Here is a 13,147-nt window from a genome sequence, read left to right as displayed (position 1 = left end):
TGGAGACACAGAACTGGCTTAGAGTGCGGGCTCCTCCTGGGACAGATGAGATGAAGTTCAGAAACGACTGCTTGGCAAACCAAACACAGACGAAAGCATCACCATGTATAGATTAAGGAAGCGCTTTGCTTCTGTATACTTTTTGCTTTGTTTCTTTATACTTCTTTCTTGTATTTATTACTGCTTTTTACTGAGGCATTATTTCTTGCAAGGTGGGGTAAGAGTTTCTCATGATCATGTGCGTGGGTAAAGGGGGGGCATTCAGAGCTGAGGTAATGCTTTTTAGTCTGTATAAAAAGCCACGAAAAATAAAGCTTGTTATGCAGTTGTTCACACTCTGCATCCCGTGTCCCGATTGCGTGAGACCCTCACCCAGGGACCCAATGCACTAGACGTTGACAAGACTCAGTTTACCAGAAAGGCTCGGGTGGAGCTGAAGGTGACTTTAAAGAGCACACTTCTCTGTTCCACTGTCAGAGTCAACATCCCACGACACAGCCACATTGTTAGGACACGTCTGCGAATGTCAGCAATGCGGCCACGCTAAGGGCACAGCACAGGTCGTCCCTGGAGTTGCTGGGACCAACACAGGCGAAATGAGAGGGGAACCGGATTTTGTTAATAATGAAAATAAAATCGAGAGAATTTATTCAACTTTATTTTAGATTATTAAACGTTATGCCACTGGAGTAGAAAAAACACAAGAAACCTTGTAACTATTTAATTTATAAAACCCAAGTGGAAACTGACTACTTACCTTAGTGACTCAGAAACCACACTGACGAACTGGTTCCAGATGAGGATCCGAGCTCTGCGGGAACGGAAAGAATTAAACTCCCATTTGTGTAGGGTGACGGGACACTGACTTCTGGCTCTGCCCTGAGAAAGGACTCCCTCAGCTCAGGTTTCTGCCCCTCCTGTAGCAACAGGCGAATCTAATTTTACCTGGTGAACTCAATAGCTTGAACTCTCTTAAAACTGGAAACCAGTTTCGGTCTGCACCCTTGGGTGTGTCAAACCCAAGAGCCAGCACACAGAATCCCAACCATTCCTGCAAAGTCAGCACCCCAACAGGTAAACCCTGCCCCATTTCCTGAAAAGCATCTTTGTCTTGAGGAAGAAGAGTCAGTGGGCTTCTTTGGTGAGCTCTAATGCCGACCCTCACCTCAGCCACTGCAGAGGAGCTCGCGGCGCTCAGAACTTGGGCTTCCCTGCTTTATTTTTTTTAAGAAAAACACTTTCCTTAAGTCCATTGTAAGTAAAAAACAAAATCAAAACTAAAAAACTTTATTATTTGAGAAGAAATTCATATCATGTTTACCATAAGAAACAGAAGGTAAATAAACTTCACATATTAAAATGATAGCGTTTTTCAAGGAAGATAATACATCTATTTAACAAATTATGTGGATGTAACAAATGATGTTTTTCAAGGAAGATAATACATCTGTTTAACAAATTATGTGGATGTAACCATCTGGTGCTAAATTGTCTTCATTTAAAAAATAATTAGTTCATTTAATTTTTATCAGGTACACATATATCAACCTCTGAATCATCCTAATCTTTGAGTCATTGGTATGCTGCCGAGCAGCATGAATTAAGGCAGACTAAATTACATGTTTTGAGATCGATGTCTTAGCAGCAAACATGGCATAGACGGGCAGCACCACACGGACACGTGGTTAATTTCTACTTTGTCCTGGGGAGACTCCCTTTCTATTTATTTTCATTGTGTCTTCGTAACTGTTTGAAACTCGATGCTTCCCTACAGGAACAGCTGCAGGCCTTAAATTAAACCAGGACAGTATCAGCTAATCTTATATTTCTAGGGCACTTGGAGCTCTTTCAGGGATCCTCCACACACAATTGTCTGTTGTGACAATTCAAACTGAAAACCAGAGCACAGCAATCAATTCTTAGTCAAAATATTTAACCTATGTGCCAAGGATGCCGCCTTCACCTTTCAGACAGACACAGATGGGAAAACACAGGTCTGAAGTCCTCACTCTGTGTTCTGATTGACTGCGACTGCTGAAGGTCACCATCGTCCTTTTCATTGGTCAGTAGGTTGGTTTGTAATCATGCCTTTGACATTGGGAATGGCTTTCATGCCCAGTATCTTGTGTGTTTTCCACTCACACTTAACATAATTTCATGTTATCAATTGTCTACATCCAGTCCTCCAGGTGAGAATGACTCAGAGGTGGGTCTGATTTTATAGAGTAATTGAGATTATTGTAACAAGAATTTTATGTTTCTAATGTCGGTCTACCTTAAGTCTGAAACTCACACGTGATATGTTTTCAATGGAATTATAACATTTTAAATATAAAGGAGACCTTAAAGTAACTCTATTCCAAGGCCAACTAATGTGTTCACGGTTCCATGGCTAAAGGGGCATGAGTAGAAAGGACTAGAAAGCCTGCTGGGCTTCCATGTCTATTCAGTACACCATGTCTTCCATGCATGGTCATCATACTTCTGGGATCCAGGCTGGTGTCATCTCATTTTCCACATTCTTGCCCTACACTGCAGTGCCTAGAGGGCTACTGCCTCCGTCCTGGTACCTCTCTTTCAAGTTTTCTCCATGTGAATAGCCCTAGCAAAATAAGAAGTTTTGGTAGTGATATCATAGTCCTGACTGCCCTTGAACTCCCTCTCTCTGTTGACCAGGATGGCCTTGAACTCACAGAGATCCACCTGCCTCTGCCTTCTGAATACTGGGATAAAAATGGGCATTTTAAGACACAGCTTTTGCATCCGCCATCAGATCAGACTGCTTAGATCTCTGTGTCAACATTACTATGTCTATGCAGGTCACATTCTACCAATACAATTCCAGAAAAAGCAACAGAATTATATTTACCTTTTCCATTTCACTAAAACCATATCCATTTCCCTTACCTATAGTGCAGGACAGCAACCCCTGTGGGACAACCTGACATGGTTGATATCTCAGTGGTGCTCTGGTAAATTAGAGAAATCCCCAAGGTAACAAAATGCTGCTGATTCAAATGTATAAGTGTTTGTATGTATAGTCTGCATTCATGTGTGAACTGGTTGGTTTTAAATATTTTTATAATCTAATTATCTAGATGCTTCTTTAAACAAAAAAGAATTAGTTTACCACCCTCTTGCTCTCTGAGTGGTAATCTGATAGTTTCACAGAGGCGAAGCTTTTGGTAAACCCAAGAGTTTGCTTCTCTCTCCTAAAGTCAGCTGCGGAGTTCTGAGCCTTTTCTCAGTGGATCACCACTTTTTTTTTTTTCCTGAGGAGAGAGTTGATCTCATAGATGACAATGGTCAGAACCCCCTCTGTGTGTATAAGTGCGTGCCACACAGGTTAGAATTTGTGTGTAGCATCTGCTAACCATCGAGTCTGGTGTCTTATTCTGCAGCACAGTCATTAAAAGTAACAGGAATGCAGGTTCAGGGAGTTCAAAATACCTGCAGTCAACTGTGGGATTTTCAAAGTTCACAGGTGTTCTTACCCCTGTGGAGGGCGTGTCTCTCAGCCAGACACACCATTTAGAGCAATGGTTCTCAACTTTCCTAATGATGAGACCCCTTAATACAGCTCATGTTGGGGTGACCCCCAACCATTAATTTGTTTTCATTGCTACTTCATAAATGTAATTTTGTTACTGTTATTACTTGTAATGTAAATAATCTGTGTTTTCCAGTGTTCTTAGGTGACCTCTATGAAAGGGTCATTCAACCTTCAGGTTGAGAACCACTGATTTAGAGGTCCATTGTTGTATAAAGGAAACTCCCAAGCCTGACTGCGCATCTTGGTAAACTCTCCTGTCTCATGATTTCAGCATGAGTGTGCCTCTTTGGAGTAACAGGGTGCAGCACTGCTGACAGTTCATACTGCAGGTTGGGAAGAGTCATCCTCACAGCCTGCTGCAAACACACAGGTTTATCTTCTTTGAGAAACATCAAGAGAGGGCACTGAGCCTGCGTGCACAGTCCTAACTATGGAATCTACCTAACGCTATTACTTGAACAGTGGTGTTTCTCTGATAAACTGAGATCACACTAATGTTTGTAACTAAGAGCTTGTCTATACAATGGGATTTTAAAAGCAGCATCGTTCTGTTCCTTCCTGCAAATAAACTCCAAACTTCAGAAGTAACCGAACATGACTGGGAGACGATGTTGAGCCTGAGATGACAGTGGCCACCAGGGCTCCGGGGACTTTGGTTTCTTTCCAAGACCCCAAAGCAAACCTCTTGGACCTTTGCGCTTAGCACAGACTCTCTGCTTCCCCAAAGTTCCCTGCTGGCTCCTGGGTAAAATCCACACACAGAGAACAGATTCACCCCCATTCTGTCACAGGACACAGCACTCCGAGGAGCTAACTCTTGTCTCAGAGCGCATGTCAGACAGCAGTCTTATAGGCAAAGCAAGCCAGTCTAAACCTCTCTGCGGGACTGTGCCCAGCCCTCTGAGGTCTCAGCAGAGTAGGCTGCTCAGCAGAGGTGGGGGTGGGGAGCTGAACCAGAAGTGGTGGGAGGTTTTGGGGGAAGGCTAAAGTCAGGCTGGGACCCTTACCTTAGTGGCCTCGGTTAGAAGACTGGAGGAGAGAGGGCTGCTTATGCTGAGTGGTGGATGGTGGCATTGCTGATTTGCTTTGGGGGTCTGGGGTGCGAACAGTCCCGGGTTCTCCTACATTCCAGACGCAGTCTCTTTCTTACTCCGGAACAACCCGGATCTTGGCTGACTCGTCCTTATCCAACACAGGCGTGGACAACTCTGCTACAGGCAGGGAGGGCCCCCACGCACGCATAGGCGTGCGGGAGGGTTCTAGGAGCAGCTGCCCCGGGGCAGGGGAGCCCGGGGTCACTCACTGCCCAGCTTGGAATCCCAGCCCGTTTCAAGAGAAGGTGCTGTGACCCATTGTTCCTTCCCTAATCTCCAAGTTCTTATAAATCCCCGCATTAAACAAGACTCTGCCTGTGTCCACCCATGACAACTCCTCTACCTCTGCACTCCTATGCACCAATGCTGCACATGGCAGGAGCAGAAGTCCCCAGCACTCTCCCTACCCTAAAGTTCAAGTGCCACCCCAAGCTCCACCACTGCCCTTCTTCCCAACAACTTTGCACTCCTACTTGGACCGCGGACTACCGCCCCGCCCCATGCCCCTCGTCGGTTCCCAGGCTGTGCCCTGACTCTCTTGAGTCGCGCTGCCTGGCTCCTCAGCTCCTAGGGTGGAAAAAGGGGGACCTGGCTATTAGTTTCGATCTCCTTGGCGGCTCAATTTGAGGACTTGCAGAGCCATCGGTGATCCCATCTCGGCCCGGTGCAACGACCGGCTGCACGAACCCTCAGGTTATCTAGATCTTTAGAGGCCTAGGTGCCTGAACATCTTCTTCTGCAATTTTCACTAAGCAGGTCTCCCCAGAACTCTACAGTCCTCATCAGCACAGGGCACTATAAACTCCTTCAGCAAGGTCAGACTTCCGCGATGTCGGGTGACCGTCCACCAGGGGACGCCCTCGGGCTTGAGAGGCGACAGTGGCAAAGGCTTGGCTGCTCATCCAGTAGCTGGAAGAAGTTGTTTTATTGTAATTTTTCCAAGGCAGGGTGGGACGCTGTGAGCGGTGATTGGTGCTGAGTGTGTTGTGTATTTACCCAGGACACACATGTTTGGGGGCACCTCGGGAGAGCCTCTTGCTGTTACCTGTTTACTGTAACTAGCCTGGGTGTGGGAAGATGTTCCCCGGATGTGCTGCAGATACTGATCATCACAGTTCCTGATAGGGGCGGCTAGTGAGCTTTATGATTTCAAATAAGGAAAAATGCTGTCTAGAGCAAACAGGAAATAAAGCTTCTGGAGGTTTGTGAAATGTTTCTCTTGTAATAAACTGGAAACATCTATGGTTTGCAGCCCAAATGTTTTACAATTTTTAGATAACAGTTTAAGAAATCCAGTCAGTTTGCTGGAAGAGTCCAGCGGACCGCTCCACCTTTGCAACTGCACCAAATACATGGTCGCAACGATTGATTTTTTTTTCTTTTTGGTTTACCGAGACAGGGTTTCTCTGTAGCTTTGAAGTCTGTCTTTGGAACTAGCTCTCGTAGACCAGGCGGGCCTCAAACTCACAGAGATCTGCCTGTCTCTGCCTCCAGACCATTGGGTTCTTTTAAATAATCCTTCTTGCAGCCGGAGCAATGGCTCAGCGACTTAGAGCGCTGACTGCAGTTCCAGAGGACCCAGGTTTGAGTCCCAGATCCCACATGGTTGTTCACAACTATCTCCTTCCAGTTCCTGGAAATCTGATGCTCTCTCTAGACTTCTAGGGTGCCGGGCACGTTAGTGATTCACAGACATACACATAAGAAAAACACCTTAAAATAAAAACCTTAGAAATATATAAACTATTGTTCTCACAAAGGGCAGGACACAGATGTACTATTGAGGGCTATTAACGATGCTCTCCATCGTTCACAGGAGCAGAGAGACAACAGTGTGAACTAACACTCCGAAGATGTCCACACGAATCTGCTGTCTGGTTTGCTTTCTCTCGCTGTGATGAGCACTGTGACAGGAAGCTTGGGGAGGAAAGAGTTCCTGTCATCTTACAGCTTACAGTCCATCGGGTCAGGGCAGGGGCTCCAGGCCAGGGACTGAGGCAGGAACTGAGGCAGAGGCCGTGGAGAAGCATGGTTTTCTGACTTACTGAGCACGTCTAGCTCAGCTTGTCATCTTAGATACACAACTCAGTGCTGCCTGCCCGAGGATGGCATGGCCCACAGTGGGTGGACCCGGGGCGCTCCCACCTCCCTCCCACATCAGTCATCGATCACAAAAAAGCCCTATGGATTTGCCCACAGGCCAATCTCTTGGAGACATTCTCTCTGTGAGATCCTCTCTTCCCGGCAACTCTAACTTGTGCCAGTGTGACACACACTAACCTGCACATCTGGAAAGGTTGTAGCTAATGAATTCTGTTATCTAATTTACTAATTATTAATGTATATCATAAGCAGCGTAGTCTGGGACACAAAGTTATTCTTTTGTTGTCTCAGAAAAAAAAGTATGGTAACAGCTTTTTCACTTCAGATGATGAAAGCCCGAGGTCCAGCAAACCAAGTATCCTGAGAAGCAGGTGGGTGTGCAAATGTGAGCTCGCCCATGCTGGGAAGGAATCCTTCACCAGTAAAAGGGATTCAGAGCAACCCAGTCCTTGTATACTAGGTGACGTGAATACATGAGCACGATGTGTCTATACTGTGAGGCTGTTGTTTATATTGTGAAGCAGAGAGGTTTCTAAATGGAAGAGAGAAGCACATGTGACCGGGAAGGACTGGCAAGGCAGTGGGAGGCCCTGCAGAGCTGCTGTACAGGGACAGCTGCACCTGGGAGAGCTGATGAAAACCCACGTAGAGTGTCTGGGGCACAGCAGACGGGAAAACAGTTATTCATGAAAATATTCTAAGTCTCAGTATGAGCAGCGAGTCTGTGATATTTGAACTGAGACCCACTGATTCCTCCAATGCCCAGCTCAATGTGCTAGAAGCTGTGCTGAGTGGGTGTGGCCAGACCGTGCCTATCTCCCCATCCCCTCCCAACTCAGAACTGGTTGTGAGCATAAAAGAGGCAGAACCAGGCACATGGTGATTAGGTAAGAGCCAAGGGGACCTTAGCAAAGCACAGTCATCTGAGGAGCAGGCATTAAGGGAGAAAGTAGGCGTGCCCAGGCTGCACTGTAAGAGGTGTGCACATTGGGGGCTACACAGGGGAGGAAATAGTCTGTCCTCACTGTGACCAGCAAATCACTTAACAAATAGGCCACGAAACAAGTGCACAGTGTAGGGATGTAGCTGAGTTGGTGTAGTGCTTGCCTGGTATGCCCGAGGCACAGAGTTCCATCCCCAGTTCTACATGAAACCAGACATGCTGGTACATACCTGTACCTAAGACTTGAGTAATGGAAGCAGAAAAATCAGAACCTAAAGGCCACCTTCAGCTACATACCATGTATGAGGCTAGCCTGTAATATATGAGATTGTATATGAAATACACAAACACACACGTGTAAACACTATATACATATACCACATACATGCACAGAAATACATACACACAGCTGAGTAAATAAATGAACAGACTAGTTTTGAAACTGATTAGGGGGACAATAATTCAGAGATGCTGTAATTGTTTAAAATATCTAGTTTGCAACAAAAATTATGAACTATCTAAACAAAAAACAAAATAAAACCAAACCAAGAGGACTCTCTCCTATCTATGTGTCAGGAGGAAAAGCATGCGATAGCAACCCTGTTAGAATGTGGACTGAGTACCTGAGACCGTCTAAGTTGCCACTGCAAATATGTTTAAAAAATTAAAGAAGGAAGCCACCAGGGAAGTTTGGCAGCTCTGTCTTACCAAACAGCAGAGCAGTAGGAAAGACAAAACACAGTCAAGCGGAAGTTCTGCCACTGATATGTACAGTAACAAAAATGGGAAACTGTCCAGAGATGCTCAGTTATATGTCGGGTGCTCCTTGAGCAGCACATGTAATAAAACTGGGATGCTAGAGAGATGAGGGAACAGGGCTGGTGCTGAACAAAGTGAAGCTGGTATAAGAAAACCACTCAGTAATCTACTGTCTTGGAGGTCACCAATTAAAAACATTAGAGAAAGTCTGAAGGCAGATACCCTTGTACGATTAGGCAATGGCAATCTTAGAAGCATTGTGATGTGGGATTCTTGTCTGTATGCTGTGAATACCTTTGTTCAATAAAGAAACTGGCTTGGCCTCATAGGGTAGAACAGAGCTAGGCTGGGAAAACTAAACTGGATGCTGGGAGAAAGAAGTACAGAGTTAGAGAGAAGCCATGTAGCCCTGTCAGAGACAGATGCTGAAACTTCACCCGGTGAACCACAGCCTCATGGTGATACACAGATTACTAGAAATGGGTTAAATTAAGATGCAAGAGTTAGTCAATAAGAAGTTAGAGCTAATGGGCCAAGCAGTGATTTAATTAATACAGTTTCGGTGTGGTTATTTCAGGACTGAGAAGCCAGTAAACAAACAAATGGCCTCTCTACAACAGCATTGGATTACTAAATGAAAGCCACAGTGCCACCTGTGGGAGTCACTGGTCTGGGAGGCCACAGAGTCCCTCAGACAAAACAGGGTCTTGTTGGTCCTACTGGTTACACCGGAACTAGTTGGCAAGACCCTACTGCTGTGGTCACCACACACTTCACATGAAAGATGCAGGTAAATCAAGCTGGAAGTAGGTGGGAAGATTCCTCCCTGCGGGCTGACTCTCCTGGTGCCAGATAATATGCAAGCTTCTGTGGGATAAAGGTATTGATGGTTTAAGCCTGTTATGACCTAGAGCATCAATCTGCCAGGCAAGGCATGCTCCTTAGTGCAATGGAGACACAGCTGTCACAGGGGTAACCAGCCAACGGTAGCTTAGGTTAAGGAATGACTCTACAAGAAGGTAGTCGGGAGTGGGCCAGGCCTGGGAAAGAAGAGGTGGCCTGGTCTGAGTGACCAAGGAATGTGCCAGGGACTGTCACATTAAAACATTCGGCTCAAAGACAGTGGGTTTTGATTTCATAGTCAGAGCTCAGTGTGAGCAAACAGGAGTCTGAGGTTAGATTATTTGGTGACATCTGAAGACTTGCTTCTGGTCTCTTGTTCTTTAGGTGAAGGATTTAAATGACTGCATTCAAACTCCAAATCTCTACGTTTTTATTTAAAAATCTCCACCCTAGACTTGGTTACTTTACTCAAAAAGCTGGCTGGGTGGCCTCATTCCCACCTTTGTGATAAACTAAAAACTTACAGAGCGGTACTTTTCACTCTGACGTAATCCCTAGTTGTGAGGATGGAGCTTGTCATTTACTGATAACCTGGGAATTTAGTCTCAGTTCCAACTCAAATTTAACTCTCATTAAAATTGACATTTCAGTCTGTAATGTCTTAAATACTTTTCACTCTGATGTAATCCCTAGTTGTGAAGATAGAGTTTGTCATTTACTGATAATCTGGGAATTAAGTCTGAGTTTCAACTCAAATTTATCTCTCATTGAAATTGACACTTCAGTCTGTAATGTCTTAACCAAGCAGATTTTACCAGAATTTTGCCCATTTATCCTTTCTAAATATTAACTTCAGGATTGTGTTAAGAATTAAATTATTGTTTGGTCCAAGAGTAGTAATGTTTACAACTAATTGATCATAACCAGTTATCAATTTCTTTAGCCTGGCAGTGGTGGCACACGCCTTAGCTGGCATTTTCCTCGATTTTCCATGTCTACCCCTCCCAACTCAGTTTCATTTTCAGTTTAGAATCTACTCATCAATTTTAGCAAGAAGGGGAGGGGAAAAAGGAAGGGTCAAGAGGAAGGGAAGGAGGGAGAGAGGAAGGGAGAGAGAGGGGGAAGATGGGAGAGAAATATTTGGTAGAGTTTTTACTGGCACTACACCCAATAATTTAGATGTTTTCACTTTTATACAATAGCACCAAAAATATCAATCATTGAAATCTGACAAGCAGATTCTAATTAGAATGGTAAAGTACCACAGAAAATCAAGAAAAGGGGGCGGGGCTCTCCAGTAAAATATTAAGACTTCTCTGGGGCCCGGGTGATGGTTCAGTAGGTAAAATGTTTGCTTATGAAGCTTGAGCTCCCAAGTTCAGGTCCCCAGGACCCTGTAAAGCAGGTGTTTCAGAGCATACTTGACTCCCGTGCTGGGAAGGAGAGATGGGGAGATACTGGGGCTCAGTCAGTCAGTGTGCTTCTGCTCACAGGAGACCCTGACTCAAAAAGTAAGGTAGATAGCTAACAAGGAAGAACCCGACACTGATCTCTGGACTCCACATGCTCACACTCTGACATTCACAGCCCCACACATGCACACATAGGTACTATATTCTCCTCCCAACACATATACAACTTATTTTAAATCCATGGTTAATAAAACACTGTTTACTTATAGCTAGAGAGACAACAAGAATCCATAAATACATGGAATCTTCAACAAAAGGACTTTACAAATCAATGATGGACTTTTGATTCATCACCAGATTGTGTTGGGACAACTGACTTGCTGTGTAAAAACAAGCTAAAATAGTTTTTAATTATGTGCTTATTTAATATGCATTCAAAATGTAAAGCATTCATAAGAAAAAGATGAATTTCATAACTTAAATTAGCAAAGATATGCTTAAATGAGACACAAAGTTAGTTCATAAGAGACAATAGCAGTAATTGTGAATAAATTAACACTGAAAATATCTCTGAATCAAAAGACATAAAATGTAATGAGGTTTCATGCTAGGAAATAATAGTTGTTTAACATAAATTGTAAAGGATTATCATTTGGAAGATACGGTGGTACAATTTAACATAATAACAAGAAAAACCGTTACAGTAAGAAACGGGCCTGTGGACTGATTGGTGATGGCTGCCCCCAGTGCCCGCCTGCCCTCCGCATCTGCACGCTGCTCTGCCCATTTCAGACCGAAATCTGTTTACCCTCTCCTTACGCCCTAACTGGTTTAATGAAATGTTTTCACTAATGAGACACAGCAAAAATGCTGGTGAATAAGCAATTGGCTGAAAAGAAATCTGGAAGGACCATAAGATAGGAGGTTGCTTAAGATAATAGATAATCAATGGAGTGAAAATAGGACCCCAGTGAGACACAGTCACCCACATTAGATAGAGCCATAAATAGTCTGATGTTATCCCCGCAATGAAGACAGTGTCAAACACTTCTGGGGTCAATAAAACTTGACACAAACACATTAGAGAATAAGTTTCAAATAGCCAAACAAACTCAAGGTGTATTTTTTCAAATGAAAATTAAATCTCAGGCTTCTGTGCCACCTATAGCAACACATTAACTGCTCAAACTTCCCAATACTTCCTCCACGGTTAAGTCTAGTGAGTAACCCTGACTGTCCCAAACATACCTTTTCTTTATTTTGCCAGATCTAGCTTGGGTCCTACAATTAATTCCCCAGCTCAATGCAACCTCCCACATTGATGTAGGAGGGTCATCTGTCTATTTGTTGCTTTCATTGGTTAATTAATAAAGAAACTGCTTGGCCTGATAGGTTAGAACATAGGTAGGCGGGGTAGACAGAACTGAATTCTGGGAGGAAGAAAGCAGGGTCAGAGAGAGCCACTTGCCGTGAAGCTGCCAGGTCAGACATACTGAATCTTTCCTGGTGATCCGCGACCTCGTGGTGACATACAGATTATTAGAAATGGGTTGAATCAATATGTGAGAGTTAGCCAATAAGAGTCTGGAGGTAATGGGCCAGGCAGTGTTTAAAAGAATACAGTTTCCATGTCATTATTTCTGGTAAAGCTAGCCGGGAGCCAGGTGGTGGGACACAGCCCGCTGCTCCTTTTCCAACACCACACCTGTGCCACAGTCAAGCTCTCTAAGCTTCTGCCAAGACCCACACTACCTACAACTACCCAGAGGTCCCTTCTGTGCTGCCTCCATCACCTCACTGAGTAACCAGACTCTCCATGTCCTCCCTCAGGGTTTAACCAGGGTTCCACATCATACACCCAAGTATAGTCTGACCACCTTTGGATGCTCAGCCAACCGTTAGCCTTCCACCAGTACCTGCCCCACCTACAACCACTAAAAGTTCCCATCTGTGCAGCTTCCAACCACCCCACTTGGTACCCAGACTTCCCATGTCCTTCTAAGTGGTTGAGTTCCCCTGACCTCATCAATGCATTTTTTTGTCAACCCCCACAGAGCTGAAATGGGTCCTACAGTCAGTGCAAAAGCTAGTCTAATCTTCTCTGCCTGCCCTTCAGAGGATCCCGAGGCTTGGGCCAAGATCCTCTCCTCTCCTACAAACCACAGGACTCTCCAAGCCACATCTAATCTTTCCACCACACTGCATTTGCTCCCACACTCCAGGCTTGGAACAGGAAGCACACCCTGCACACCAGTCTAGTGCCTCTGTCTACCTGATTTCATTCCACCCAAGAAGTTTCCAACTTCTAGAAATAGACCTCCCACACTGCTCTCTTCTTCACCAACCTGCTCTGTCTATAACAGACTCAGAACAAGAGAAGTCCACCTAAATAAATATCATTGTAAAAACATAAACAATATGACAAAACAACAAGAATCTC

General features: G+C 44.6%; 1 protein-coding gene across 7 annotated transcripts in view; it reads right to left on the bottom strand.

Annotated features, from left to right (window-relative positions):
• Positions 1-13,147, bottom strand: part of LOC148120235 (importin subunit alpha-4-like) — a 53,173-nt gene that overhangs the window by 19,604 nt on the left and 20,422 nt on the right. For 2 of the 7 annotated variants that reach the window (XR_015739459.1, XM_087912169.1), the window contains one exon: positions 758-917. The exons of 2 other annotated variants lie outside the window; for them this stretch is intronic. The gene's annotated coding sequence lies outside the window, so the exon portion shown is untranslated. Of the gene's footprint in view, positions 1-757; positions 918-4,560; positions 6,258-13,147 lie in introns of those variants that run through there. 3 more of the 7 variants (XR_015739460.1, XR_015739458.1, XR_015739457.1) reach the window with 3 other exon arrangements.

Source organism: Myodes glareolus, chromosome 12, assembly GCF_982192425.1.
Source record: "Myodes glareolus chromosome 12, mMyoGla1.1, whole genome shotgun sequence".
Taxonomy (NCBI): domain Eukaryota; kingdom Metazoa; phylum Chordata; class Mammalia; order Rodentia; family Cricetidae; genus Myodes; species Myodes glareolus.
This window is presented reverse-complemented; position numbering and strand designations above follow the sequence as displayed.